The sequence below is a fragment of the Camelina sativa genome, chromosome 6, assembly GCF_000633955.1.
Source record: "Camelina sativa cultivar DH55 chromosome 6, Cs, whole genome shotgun sequence".
NCBI lineage: Eukaryota > Viridiplantae > Streptophyta > Magnoliopsida > Brassicales > Brassicaceae > Camelina > Camelina sativa.
In genome coordinates this window covers 4,613,684-4,629,857 of record NC_025690.1, presented here as the reverse complement: position 1 = coordinate 4,629,857, position 16,174 = coordinate 4,613,684, and the positions used below count along the sequence as shown (strand labels likewise).

Here is a 16,174-nt window from a genome sequence, read left to right as displayed (position 1 = left end):
AAAAACCCGTCTCACGATCTACCTTAAATCTGGAACCGCTCACATCAAGTTCGAGGGTAACCTAACCACGACTACCCTCGAGACCAGTACGCCGCCCTCCAAGATCACTCATACCAACCTAACAATGGAGATAACCTGGTAACGGCGTCGATCTCACCTCAGGGAATCCCGTCCTCGCCAACAAACCAAGATCGGAGGAATCAGCGACCTCGGTATCCGCCATCAACAAATCATGACGACCATCAATCTCGCAAGGGCGATTGTCGAAACCACCATAGCGCCTCAACCGTATAATCCTCGGTCATGCCGCCCAGAGTCACGCCGCCCTAGCGAAGATCAGCAATATCCAGACCTACAAATTCTCGATCGTAATGCCCTCCAATCCTAGATGTGCCGACCCTGCAATAAGTGTCGACCTCATGGGAGGTGTCGTCGAGCTCATGACGACCAAAGTCAACAACACTGCAAAACGCGTCGCTTTCGCCGACCTCGCGAAAGCCTTCTTCGCCGTCCTCACTCACATCCCCTCGCCGAAGTTGAGTTAGCAAGAGACTTCGACGCATGGCCTCTCGAGAAAGAATCGATATCACCAATCACAACCGCCTCGCTCCGCCTCGCTCCGAACTACACGAGAATCAAACTCGTCATGCCAATCTCGCAGCAAATCAATTTCGTCGCTCTCAAAACCGCCCTCGACTGACCGACCTTCAATTCCCCTAGAACAGCCAGGTCCGCCAATCTCACACAGATCTCCATCTCGAATCATGGCATCTGATGCCGCCCAACGAGAACAACCAAACTTGTCGAGCTCGCGACCACTAAACCCACCGAGCTCCACATCCTCTCGATCGGTCTCGAAGCCAACCGGATCCAGACCTGCGAAGTCTCGGTCACGCCGTCCTCTAGCTCTTCCAACACCAACACAAGCGACTTCGCGAGAAGCTTCGCCGAGCTCGCGGCAATAAAACCCAACTTGACGACCAACGACCTCGTCTATTTCAACAGGGGCGACCTCATCAGTTACGCGCAAACCCATCTCTCGATCTCTTTGAATGTTGACCTCCAAACCTGCTTCGAAGGTAGCATCACGACGCCCTATGAGACTACTCTTGCAGAGCTCACAAAGCGCCGACCTCCCACCAACGGACTTAGCGAGCTTGCTGCCCGCCATCAACAGATCGCACCGACTAGCAACCCAGCAAGGAAAAGAGCCGGCACTCATACCGCCGCTCTCGATTCCATGAAAACCGCCAACCTGGTCAAGATCGCCTTCCCGATTTAGATCCACAGGTGCCGCCCAACGAGACCGACCGAACCTGCTTGGACTTGAACCATCGCGGTGACCTCGGTCTGGGTCGATGTCATCACCGACTTCGTCGCCCGAAATATGACCATGTTTACCACCGCGAGAGGGCAAACTCGTCGTACCCCACTCTGCAAACTCATGTTCATCCTCCGAAGCCAAAGGAACATGCTGACCTGCCATTTCCGACCTCAAAGTGGCGATCGCAGATTTGGTCTACAGCGGTACCGGCTAGGATTTTGTGGGTTTGCAACCAAGCAATAAAAAAAAGAACGCTCGACATACCGAGCTCATCAGCTCTTCAAAAGAAGACATTTATGAAAACAAAAAAAACACAAATTGCACTCGCAAGAGTACTCTTAGTCAAACAAGCTCTCTCGAACGAGTCCATCTTAACGAGTCCCCAACTTTTACATCGTCGCCCTGGCCAGGTGTACGATTTAAAACGCGTTCCACATGGATGCAGCGGTGAAATAATCCACACAAAAAAAGCCGACCTAATTTCGCAATCAGCTAGCAGGCGGTGAAGTTTGGATAAGCCAAGTTTTTACTTGCAGACTCTTGCCGAACTCGGGGCACCCACAGGGTAAGCCAGACACCAGGCCGCACCTAAAAGGTACGACGAGCTCATCTTAACTACCACTCTAAAACTTGGTTTTGAAACACGTAACAGGATAAGCCGAGAGACGTCTCGCCCCGTAAAATACATTTTGAAACCAAGCAAATGCCGAGCAAGTCTCGCACTAACTTAATGGTGTATGAACTAATAAGCCAAGATCCGGCTTGCAAGTTTTTGCCAACCCCAAGCACCCACAGGATAAACTGGACATGATAGCCGCACCTAAATGTACGGCGAGTCCGTCTCGCTTTCCACTTTACTCCGGTAAAGCACAAAGCCTTGCTTCATATCAAACATACGCTCACATGCATGTCGCCCTCATGCTCGACGCCCTCACATTCGACTCACTCAAGTTTGCCACTCTCACGCACGACTAACTCACGCTTGCCACTCTCATGCTCGCAGCCCTCACAGTCGACGCTCTCACGCTTGACTCTCTCGCGCTTGTCGCCCTCATACTCAACGCCCTCACAGTCAATGCTCTCACGCTGACTCTCTCGCGCTTGCCACTCTCATGCTCGCAGCCCTCACAGTCGATGCTCTTACGCTCGACTCTCTCGCATTTGTCTCCCTCATGCTCGACGCCCTCACTGTCAACGCTTTCACGCTGACTCTCTCGCGCTTGCCATTCTCATCCTCGCCGCCCTCATGCTCGACGCTCTCACACTTGATGCTCTCACGCTCGACGCTCTCACGCTCGATGATCTCACACTCGACGCTCACGCTCGCTGCCCTCACGCTCGACGCTCTCACGCTCAAAGCTCTCACGCTCGACGCTCTCACGCTCGAGTCTCTTGGAGCCTCCAGCTCGGTGCCTACCTAAAGCTTGGTGCCGACCTCAAACTTAGTGTCTATCCCAAACTTGGTGCATATTTCAAGTTTGGTGCCTAACTCAAGCTTGGCGCCTACCTCAAGCTCGATGCCACTCTCAAGCTTTGCGCCTACCTCCGCTCTTTTACACAGCGCCAACCTTCAGCTAGGCGCCGACCTCACAACCCTCTCTCGCTCATTTCGCCAACCTCCACTTGTCGATCTCCCTTCTCGATCGCACGTGGATATTTAACAGGCCACCTCGTCGATCTCCTATTTCACCCATGGTGCCGATCTCGCCATCTCCATCTTACATCATGCTGACAACCTATCTCCTATCAACATTATGCTGACCAATCACCCTCTCTTTGAGATCTTTCGACCCCGATCAACCAACTTGCGAGAGGAGTTGACATTGCCGACCTCAACCTCACTCTCGCCAATCTCTCTCTTCACCTCTCGACCCCGCTCGACGACGACAATCAACCATCTCGCGAGAGGAATTGACACCGCCGACCTCAAACTTGGCCTTAATCTCAATCTCATCGACCTCAATCTCAATCTCGGCCTCAATCTCACTCTCGCCGACTTCAATCTCACTCACCTACCTCAATCTCACTCTCGCTTACCTCAATCTCACTCTCGCCGACATCAATCTCACTCTCGCCGACCTCAATTTCCGTCTGCTGGTCTGGCTCAATTTCTCTGACTCTTAGTTACGAACTATGTGCGGAAACTCCGTCCTCAACCATTGCAGATCCATTATCAAGCTCTACGCTCTGTTAAAACGTGCTCAAGGTGCATAACATCTAGACGAGCTCCACGCTTCACGCTCCAGGCACCACGCTCCAAGCTCTTGGCACCACGTTCCGCAAAGACGTGCTCAAGGCATATAAGATTCGGACAAGCTTTGCGCTCCATAACTACATACTCAAAGCATACAACATCAAAATGAGTTCCCAGCTCAGCAGAAACTATCGCTTTAACCATCACCGCACAAAGGTTGATGTTCCTGAGGCGGTTTGGAACGCCCAACGCCGAGCAGGCATATGTTAAGGCTTGAAGTGCGTCCGCCGATCGTAGAAATACCTCGCTCGCCGGACTGAGGGGGGGGGCTATTGTTGGATATGGGCTGCACCCAATATGCCACTCAGCCCATCAAGACTTGCTAAACTTGTTAAGTTGTGATTTCGGCCCGACAAATTTGGGAGAAAGTCCACTAACCTTCGCAGAGGGTAATTTCGAGAATTCGCGATGAAAACCCTAGGTAGTCCTAGGTCAACAGTCGCCTATAAATGCAGAATGCATTTATTGGGGTCAGGGGGCAGACTCTTGGACATGATCTAGAGAGCAACACTTTGCATCAAAACATAGTTTATTGCCATTTATATATATCGTTTCCACCTTCGAGATAGTCATTTTCTCGTCATCAGCTTGATGTCTTCTTCGATCTTTCCTCTTGGCTTGGCGTACCTGACATTCCCAAGTACACAGAAAATATGCAAAAGTGACTACGCAATCGTTACATGTGTAGAACCAAGTCTCTGAATTTGTTTCTCTCTCGCAAATATCACACCAATACTTGCTGCTTGCTTTCTCACCATAATAAAGCGTGAGTGGATGATCATCATACTTGGGAAATCCTACCTTGGATGCAAGAGTGGCGCAACGAAAATCCAAAAAGTTATCGCATTTGATACAACCTAGAGCAAACTCGCTTACCACGTTGTTACAATTATGGCATGTCTTCATGTCATCATCATCATATTCACCTACGTCCAGGTATAGTAAAGGATGGGGATGACTCCAATGGATAAAAGGCACTGTAATAGAACACCACAATAAATCAAAGCTCGCATCACCATCAATATACATGAATCGTTTGCAACAAAGCTGGATGCAAGCCATGCGTGTTATTTCAGTGTTATCTCTATTGAGGTGAAGAGTGAGAGGTCTTGGGCTAAGAAAATGCCGCTTCGTCTTTGGAAGATTTGAACACGTTTCGTGGAGGATGAAACTGCAATCTAAACAGCTGTATGATAGTCTGATAGACCCCTTCAGGTTTACGTGAGGAAAGCAGGCACGTGCAACATCAAACACGTGCGGGGATGCAGAATAAGGATCGTTGGATGACATTTCAAGGGTAGCGGCTTGATGATTACACGTGGACATCAAGTGGGAAAAATATCTGGCTAAGGCGGTGAGTGCCAGCTTATAAATAAGAAAGTTAGACTGAACCAGGAGGGCATGCGATATTGATGTACAACTTATCCTGCGTGGGATTTGAGGGTAAGTGATCTAGATAATATGATGATCTAATCACATACTTGTATATCGATTGAGCATACTAAGAGGTTTTCCTATTTCAGTCTTATCACTGTAGAATGTGTTAGAAGAGATGGGGAGAACACATGCTTCGCACAATATGCTTTCCACCAAAACAATACCATCTCTGTTGAGACTCATGTTGTGTTAATGAGTGAAATGAGTGATCGTGATGTCATTATTCATCTTGAATGGCTCAGAATCTTCAACTTCTTCAGGTACTCCATCTGCATGACCACAAACTTTGCATAGCATCTTACAATTAAAGTCAAGCATGAGTAGAGGATGATGGTGCCACGGCAGGTTCAGATGTGCTCGGGCACACATGTCATCAACCATGCAATCAATGTCCAAATTGAGTTTACATATGGAACAATGATAAAGTAGACGCTTAGTGTTTTTACCGCATATGTGACATTTCGGATCGGTATGATCAGGAGCTCCTGTTGTGAGAAGCTTAAGGCAATGTGCAGCATGAGAGCGGTGGTCAAATGTCTCCGTTGTACTGAACACAAAGACATAATTTCGTGTACTGTAAACTCGCAGTCAGAGCAGTGGATGCCATTGCTATAGGATCGATCGTCAAAAGCATCACATTTCAAGTGACCTCCGTAATTACCTAAAAGATGATCGTGTCCTTTTATCTCCATGGTGCTTGCGGTTATCAGAGGTGTTAAATTGATATTTTGGTCTTCGCAATATCGTTGAGTGTAAATGTGTAATAAAGGATCAAATTAATATCGCTGCTGATCTAAACTTTTAAACTTCAATCATTGGTGCTACTCGTTATTTTATATACATTGGTAAGGTCCATACAACAATACAAATTGTAAACCAAAAAACAATGCAACTAGTGGGTAAGTAGTTTGTTTTGTTTGAACTTTGAACACTACTAAATGACTCAAGGAAATCTCCCATGTTAGTTACTTAACTTCAACTGTTTTATATTCTTTTCTTTTTATAAATCTTTGCTCTTCCAACTCTCAACTGGCAAGTTTTCTTCCATTTTTAATTAATTTAAACTAAATAAAATAATAAAGAGTTGGTTTCATATTTAAATTAAATCCAGATCTATAATCACAAAGACTCACATTGATTGGATGATTATACAAACTCTATAAACTAATAATAATGTTGGGATCATGATTTTAAATTTATTGATAGAGAGACTTTTCTAATTTGGTATTTTTCAAAAAAAAATATTTAAAATAAGACTTAATCGTTATAACTAATTTTTTATAGAATCTATTATACAAAAAATACTTTAAAAAAAACCACTTAAAATTTTAATATAATAAAAATATTAGAAATGAATTCTAATAAAAAAATTATGTGTATTTATATAATTATTTGACAATAGAGAAAGGAGGGAAGAAACATGAATTAATCTTTGCTGTATGAAGACGTACCCCTTTGATTAAGGGGCACATTAGTAATCCACAAAAATTACTGTAAAAATACTTTAAAAGTATTGATCTGCATTTATTTGATATGGGAGGTTAAATTGCAAAAAAAAATTACTTAAAGAATATTTTTTTTCAGAAAAATCTTTTAATTGTGGTTGAAAAAACTAAAATGAAAAAGTAAAAACTATGTAGGTGAAAGACTATGATATTATACATATTTTCTTTAAAACTATTTTGATAACATGGTTTATCTTTTATCGTTATTTTTTTCTCTCTCTAATAATATCCTTTATGTGATGATATATTTATTCAATATCAAAATGAACAATGTCTGTTAATAATATAAATTACTCACGGTTAGTGGGATATCCATAGATAAGTGATACATATTTGACTTAAAATTGTTTTTATAACATGGTTTATCTGTCATCTTTATTTTCTCTCTAATATCATCATTTATGTGATGATATTTTGTATTCGTTATCAAAGTAAATAGAGTGTGTTTATAATATAAATCACTCACGATTAGTAGGATATTTATGGACGAGTAATACATATTTTCCTTAAACTGTTTTTGATAATATGGTTTATCTTTTATCTTTATATTTTTCTCTAATATCATATTTTATGAGATAGTATATTTATTCAATATCAATATGAATAGTGCCTGTTTATAATATAAATCACTCACAGTTAGTGGGATGTCCATGGATGAGTGATAAATTTTCTTAAAGCAATCTTTATTTTTTTCTCTAATAACATCATTCATCTTTGTTTGCCGCATCTGTATCAACACATAAAAGCATATAGAGGATTATTGAAAAAATTATGAAAAAACAATAAGTGACAAAAATATGCAAAACATAAATAAAAATAATTGCGAAAGACACTCATACCACCAATTCTACAAAAACGTATTTGTTGATTCTATATATTTTCTTATCATCTCCCTTCCTATGAGAACCAAATTACTTAGGTCATCTTCTCTAGATTGTGATAAAGTAACATATGTTAGATCCATGTCTTAGATACATACATAAACAATTACAAAGTTTTTTTTTTTTTTTTTTTTTACTTGCACCATCGATCTCGCATTCATCATCAACTTCAAAAAGATGTGTCACATATATCAAAACTATGGAATCATATATGTTCTTCCATATTGACCCAAACAAGTAGGTCGTAATGAAAGTTTTCGTGCCTAAGATACCCCAATAGCTTGGAGTATTTTGTAGAAGAAGTTGCATTTGAAAGATTGGAGTATTTCTTATCATCTCCCTTCCTAACGAGAAGAGAACATATGTGTTGCATTTGAAAAATCAAACCTCCCACACAAAAAACTGTTGGTATGTTGCCACTCACACTTTATTTCTAATATGGTTCTCAATTTCTGTCGTATAATGCTATCTATAAACAATCTGTTCATATTGAAAAGAGCATCACTATTCATAATTGAAAAACTCTTAAAAATAATTATATAGTCTGAACATCCGGGAGAGTATGACCAATATTAATCAAATCAAGAGCTCGAAACCTCGTTGAGATACTATAACCATTAATGAAAAGAGCATCACTTTTCACAGTTGAAAAACTCCTTATCAAAAAAATAATTGAAAAACTCCCAAATAAAATGCCACCACAATCACTACTACGAGAGAATACTTCAGAATCCTCCGTTTCGGAAACAATCTAAAACATTCTTTTTTGCTTTTTAAGTGTTCTGTTACTACAAGTTGTGTAAAGTGGCTCCTCCACCACCAGAAATGTATTTTCATAATATATGATATATCATGGTTTTTACAGTTTTTAACCATGATATAAAGAGTTTTTTTGATGTGTTTTAAGGTTTTTTGAGAGTCTTTACAGGTTTTATAAGATTTTGGCACGGATGGAGCAATTTGGATGATTTTGGAGCATTTAATCAAAGGAAAAGAACTTGGAGTCGGATCAGAGTTAGAGCATCGAGCGACACTGCCTTAGCATCGATCGACACCTCTGTTTGTCTACGAGAGAAGCCAAATTGGAAGTTTTACAATTTTGCCCAAAGTTTTCCATATTTGCAACACAAGTCTCTAACGTGTTTTAGGACATAGATATAGTGTTTTTGGGTTTTAGAAAACCCTGAAGTTTTATTCTAGCAAGTTTTATTTTCTGCAACCCTATGAGATTTTGAGAGCTTTTGGGGGAGAGATCTGAACTGATTTGTGTTTCAATGAATATGTCTGAGTAGTTTGCTTGTTAGGTTCAAGGTTTTTCACAGAGATTTTATGATTTATTAGATCTGTTTATTTAGGATTCTTTATCTTTCCAGATCTTCATCATAGGTTGTTCTTAATGCTAGATCTTTGATTAGCCATCTGGATTTAGATCTTACGATTATTGATTGATATGAGAATATAATTGATTTTCCTGATAAAACCTTTTGATGAGCAAAATTACTTCTTGCAAAGAGATTTGATTTAGTAATTTTGTGAACAATCTAAACTTGTTTTTAAAGCTGATTTTTTAACCTAGAATTTTACAAAGAGATTTGGATTTTCTGGTTTTAAATTTAGATAATATTTTCAGTGAGAACTGATTTATTTTTACAAAAGAGTTTAGAGTTCTAGATCTGATTTTAATTGCTTGAATCCTATTTAATTATTGATTTAATATTTTGTAATTTCCTAAGAAATTCCCTGGACCTAGATTTTTGATCTCTTGAATTTACAACAGTTTAATTTAATATTTTGCATTGCCTTTTTAATTTAAATCATCTTGTTTAGCGTAATTATAAAACTCTATAATTTATTGTGTTTGATCTAGAGTCTCTGTGGAATTCGACCCCTAAGTATTACAGTGACTTCTTAATTCTAGAGAGTAGCTCTAGGGTAAATTTGAGCATATCAAATTTTGGCGCCGTTGTCAGGGACTCTTTGATCTACCATTAGATTTGAGTTTTTAATTTCGTCTAAATTTTTCTTTTTATTTTCTACTTACGCGTTTTTGTTTTTCCTCTCTTTGGTGTTACAGGTGCATGCCTCCTAGACCTCACACAAGGAACAACAAGACTAATCCTACTGTGAATGTTTCAAACCAAGAGTTGGGAAAACTTGAGCGTGAGAACAGAAAAGCAGCGAAATCCTTGAAGATGGTTAACACAATCACTCTGGTTCGTGATGAGGATGGTGCTTTGAGAGATCAAGAGGGTCACTTGCGCAATGAGCAGGGCCAAAAGCTTGATGCAGAAGGCAATGTGATTGCTGGAGCTGCCAACCACGTCCACAACCCGGTTCGAAGACAGGATCACAACCGGGATCTGATCAGGAGTATTGCAGACTTCAACAAAGCTGATTTGATGTACGAAAACCGCTCTGCAATTGTTCCACCTCCATTCTAGAGAGTAGCCCTAGGATAAATTTGAGCATATCAATATATCTGAGTCAAAGATAAATTAAATTCAGTAAGGTTTGTTTCTCAATTTTTTAAGATCATCTTGTATAAAGCTTCACTATAACTACGTATCAAGTTATATATATATATATATATATATATATATATATATATATATATATATATATATATATATTNATATATATATATATATATATATATATATATATATATATATATATATATATATATATATATATATATATATATATATATATATATATATATATATATATATATATATATATATATATATATATATATATATATATATATATATATATATATATATATATATATATATATATATATATATATATATATATATATATATATATATATATATATATATATATATATATATATATATATATATATATATATATATATATATATATATATATATATATATATATATATATATATATATATATATATATATATATATATATATATATATATATATATATATATATATATATATATATATATATATATATATATATATATATATATATATATATATATATATATATATATATATATATATATATATATATATATATATATATTTATTTTTTTATTTTATTTTTTTTCAAAAAAATTACTAATCAAAAAGCTTTATATTATAACCAAATTTTAGTATAGCTAACTGTAATTTGCATTATAATTTGCACAATTGAAAGAAAAAAAAGCTGTAATGTACATTATTAAATTTTCTAACTTTTGAAACTTGATTTCATAAATAAACTTTTCAAAAGAGTTATTCTATTGGAATAACAAAAAAATACCTATACTTACTTAATTGTAACTCAAAATAAAAATTTAATAGACGAGTTCAAACTTGAACCGCCAATTATTGGTGTTAGCTTTTGATCTTGACCAAAGCTTTATAACCAGAATACAATGACACTTTGTTTGACAATTAAGATTACCTATTTTTGGCCTTTTTTTTTTAATAGATCAAACTAAGGGGTTGTATTCAACTTGACATTTTTAGTGATTTGTGTGAAATTTACAAATTCTATATTATTCAATTCCTTTGCTAATCTTTCCCCCGGGTTTGACGAACCTGATATCCCCAAATACACATAACACATGTAAAGTGACCCTACAGTCTTTAGAAGTGTAGAACCAAGTCTTTGGATTTGTTTCTATTTCACATATATCACACCAATATTTGCCGCTTGCCTTTTCATCACCATAACAAAGACTGAGTTGACGATCATCATACCTCGGAAGCCTTAAATTTATTGGTAGAGTTGCACAACGGAAATCCAAATAGTAATTGCATTTCGTACAACCTATGACGTCTACTTTCTCATCGATGCCACAGTTCTGGCACGTCTTTACCTCACCGGATCCTAGTTTGCGGTAGAGTAAATGATGATCATGACTTCCATGGATGAAAGGCCCAATTATCGAACTGCATATTAAATCAAATGGTTCTTCCCAACAAGTAGAGTAGATAAATCCTTCGCAAATAGCTTGACCACAAGCGTGGCAAATTTCTCTGTCTCTTTGACCACAAGCGTTTTTTCTTCGGAAGATCAGCACAGGTTTCATGGAGAATGAAACTGCAATATGATTCTGAACACTTGTAGAATGTGTGAGAACCGATGGGACGAACACATCCTCCACACAAGATACTTTCTTCACTGTCTTTGCTGAGGCTCATGAGGTTATGTTCATGAGCGAAATGAGTGATTGTGTTGTCATCATTCCTCTTGAATGGCTCGATATCTTCGATTTCTTAAGGTACTCCATCGAGCTCTTTTCCATCCCACACATCTTTCCTTGTTGCGCATAGTGAATGAATAGCATAACGAGGACAAATCGAACACGAATAATCCCTATATGAGTATTCAATATCTTCCCAACAAACTCCACATTTCCACTCTCCAAGACCAATAGGATACTTGAATGAAACACAGTGATCATGGTGATTGACGTCAATAACACGTGGTATATTAGCACACTTTTGGTGAATCATGAAATTGCATTGATGAAACACATAAGGAGTACGGTCACCGTTTGTCCCACAAGCATCACAAACGAAAGAAATCAATCTTGGCATGAGTGTGAGTGTATGTTCATGGACATTTATATTCGAAACAGTAACTGTTGGAGAATTATGAATCGCGCAATACAAATCCAAACTGAACTTACAGATATAACAATGATATAGTAAGTTCCCAGCGATGTTACCACATATATGACATTTTCGGTCTGTGTTATCTGGCGGTCCATTGGTGATAACCTTAAGAGGGTGTCTGGCATGAAGAGGGTGAGTAATCTCTGGTGAGTCAAATATGGAGACACAACTCTCTTGGACCATCAACCTGCAACGAGGGCAGAAGTACCCATCTGTGTCATCTTCATGGTCATAACAAATGTCGCAATCCATATTTCCATCAAAATCAAGCATGAGTAGGGTATGGTGGTGCCACAACATATTCAGATCGGCTCGGGCACACAAAACATCAATTATGCAATCCATATATATCCAAATTGAGTTTACAATCAGAACAATGATAACGAAGGCGCTTGGTGTTTTTACCGCTGAGATGGCATTTTGGGTTGGTAAGATCTGGAGCTCCGGTTGTGAGAAGCTTAAGCCAATGTCCATCATGACAAGGGTGGTCCCATATCTCTGGTATGTTGAACACAAATGCACATTTCTTGTGAACCGTAAACTTGCATTCACGGCATAAGTAGGCATCGCCATATGATCGATCGCAAGCATCACATTCCAAACCATCACGATGCCTAACACTGGATACAAGATGACCATGTCCTGTTAAAGAATAAGACATTTCGGTCGCCGGTTGTGGTTAGCAGAGGTGGAGGAGAGAATGCAAAATATGTTTAATCAAAGTTGTAGGAAGTTATACTGGATCAATAAGATAGTGTAACTTTACATTAATGTTAACGTTAACTCATTTATTAGGCTTCTTTTTTATTCACGTTGTTAGTCTTTGTTTAATTTAAACAGCATCGATTGATGTCCCATTTAGATCTTGTCTGCCATGTTAGTTTGTTTACTTATGTTGAAGGTTTCTGATTCAATTCCAGGTTTGATCTTGGTTTGGTTTTAAACATTGTTGAAGAGAATTGGATTGGGTGGTTATCTCCGGTTTTGGAGGCATGTGACTAAACCAGAAAGAAGAAGCTAATCTCAAAACTTCTAACTGCAGTGGAGGGTTCGTTTGTTATAACGGAATCATCGGGTTCCTTATCTTAAGCTTCTTCATCTTTGTATCGATCTGAGTTTGTTATTGTGAGAGAGAGACTTAGAGAGAGAAAACACCATTGTTGTAAGCTCAAGCTTGAGCTGGGTTCATCTTGCTCTGATAGTGAATTTGTCGAACTGATTCGGCTCCATATGTAGGCGTGATCACTCTGATCTCGCTGAACCGGGTTAACAAACTCGCGTCTTGTGTTCTTTGTTTCATTCTTTATTCATTTGTGTTAATATTGATCCAGATTGAGAGAGAGTGATTCGTGAGGTTCGAGTATTCAAATCGTATCATTCATACTTCGAATCGTAACAGATTGGTATCAAATCTTGGTTCGCTCGTCAATCTCAATCGATCGATGGCAACAACCACGAGAGTTGAGATCAAGGTGTTCAATGGAGATAGCGATTTCTCGCTATGGAAGATAAGAGTATTAGCGCAGCTTGGGGTTCTTGGTTTAAAGAGTATCCTCACCAATTTTACTTTGACGAAGACTGTTCCGATAACAAAGGATGAAGAAAAAAAGGTTTCTCCAGGGGAATCTTCTGAGTCGTCATCGTTACAGAACAAAGTGGTACCAGATCCAATCAAGATTGATCAATCGCAGTAAGCTTTGACCATCATCATTAATCATGTTGGCGATAAGGTACTTAGAAAGATCAATCACTGTGAGACGGCAGCTGAGATGTGGGCGTTGTTGAATAAACTGTATATGGAAACTTCTTTACCAAATCGGATTTATGTGCAGTTGAATTTCTATTCATTTAAGATGGCTGATGCTCAGACTATAGATCAGAACATTGATGATTTCTTAAAGATTGATGCTGAACTTGGGAGCTTGGAGATTCAGGTTTCAGAAGAAGTGCAGGCCATACTGTTGCTGAATTCTTTACCAGCAAGCTACAGTCAACTCAAGCATACACTCAAGTACGGAAACAAGAGTCTGTCAGTCCAAGATGTTGTATCTTCAGCTAAATCTTTAGAACGGGAGCTGGCAGAGTCAAAGGAGTCAGTGAGATCTACATCTGCTGCGTTGTTCACATCCGAAAGAGGGAGACCTCAGCAGAGAAGTCAGCAGAATGGTTCAGCTAGTAAGAGTAGAAGTCGATCAAGTTCAAGATCGAAGGTCACCTGTTGGTTCTGTAAGAAGACTGGACACCTGAAGAAGGATTGTTATGCTAGAAAAAGGAAAATGGAGAATGAAGGTCAGAATGAAGCAGGAGTTATTACGGAGAAGTTGGTATTCTCAGAAGCTTTGAGTGTTAACAATCAGCTGATTAAGGATTTGTGGATTCTTGATTCTGGATGTACATCTCATATGACATCTAGAAGAGATTGGTTCAACAGTTTTGATGAGAATGGAAGTACAACTATTCTGCTTGGTGATAATCGTTATGTGGTGTCTCAGAGTCAAGGTTCCATTCGCATTAACACTCATGGAGGCTCAATCAAAGTCTTGAATGATGTTAAGTTTGTTCCTGATCTAAGAAGAAATCTCATTTCCACTGGTACTCTTGACAAGCTAGGATACAAGCATGAAGGTGGAGATGGTAAAGTGAGATACTATAAAAATAAAACAACTGCTTTATCTGGTAAGTTGCAAAATGGTTTGTATCTTCTTGAAGGAGAGACTATTGTCAGTGAAAGTTGCAATACAGAAGGAAATTCAGACAGTACAGTGCTGTGACACAGTAGGCTTGGTCATATGAACCTTAACAACATGAAGATATTGACTGGTAAGGGGTTACTACAGAAGAAGAATATCAGAGATTTGGCATTCTGCAAGCACTGTGTTATGGGTAAGTCTAAGAAGTTAAGTTTCAATGTTGCAAAGCACACTGCAGAAGATGTTTTGGGTTACATTCATGCAAATAGATCTCTGGGGCTCACCAAATATCACTCCATCACTTTCTGGTAAGCAGTATTTCCTATCAATTATTGATGATAAGACCAAAAAGGTATGGCTTATGTTTCTTAAGACGAAGGACGAGACCTTTGATCGGTTTTGTGAGTGGAAGGAATTGGTCAAGAATCAAGTTGAAAAGAAGGTGAAAATTCTTAGAACTGATAATGGTCTAGAGTTCTGCAACTCTAAGTTTGATGAGTTTTGTAAAAGGAATGGTATTGAAAGGCATAGGACTTGCACTTACACCCCAGAACAGAATGGAGTAGCTGAAAGGATGAACAAGACTCTCATGGAGAAGGTTAGATGTTTGCTTAATGAATCTGGTCTAGAAGAGGTTTTTTGAGCTGAAGCAGCTTCTACTGCTGCATATCTGATCAACCGATCACTGCATCGGCTGTAGATCACAATGTTCCTGAAGAATTGTGGTTGAACAGGAAACCTGGTTACAAGCATCTAAGGAGGTTCGGGTCTGTCGCTTATGTGCATCAAGATCAATGGAAGTTGAAGCCGAGGGCTTTAAAAGGTGTGTTTCTAGGTTATCCTCAGGGTACAAAGGGATATAAAATCTGGTTGCTTGAGGAGGAGAAATGTGTGATCAGTCGAAATGTGATATTTCACGAAGAAATGATGTACAAGCAGCTAACAAGTAAAGTACAAAATGATAAGTCAGCTGAGATTACAAGTGATAAGGTCTTACTTGAGTTTGATAAACTGGGGTTGGAGCGAGGAGAAAGTTCAAATTAAGGTGGAGCTAATATAGAGAAAGTGAGTGACTCAGAAACAGAGTACTTCGAGCCTGAGGAAGAAGCACCTGCACCTATTGTAAGTTTAAAGCATCATCAGTTGGCAAGAGATAGAGTACGAAGAGAGATTAAAACCCCTGGAAAGTTCTCAGACTATTCACATTTTTCTTTTGCGTTAATGATTGCATAAGAAGTGGTTTGTAAAGATCCTCAATGTTATCATGAGGCTATTGCAGATAAGTTCAGTAAGGAATGGGATGCAGGAATGTCTGATGAGATGAGTTCTTTGAAGAAAAATGGAACTTGGGTAGTAGTGGATAGACCTGAAAACGAAAAGGTTATTGATTGTAGATGGCTTTACAAGAAGAAGCCTGACATTCCTGGTGTGGAA

At 38.8% G+C, this 16,174-nt stretch overlaps 1 pseudogene; it reads right to left on the bottom strand.

Moving 5' to 3' along the window:
- LOC109133284 lies at positions 4,148 to 12,711 on the bottom strand (annotated as a pseudogene).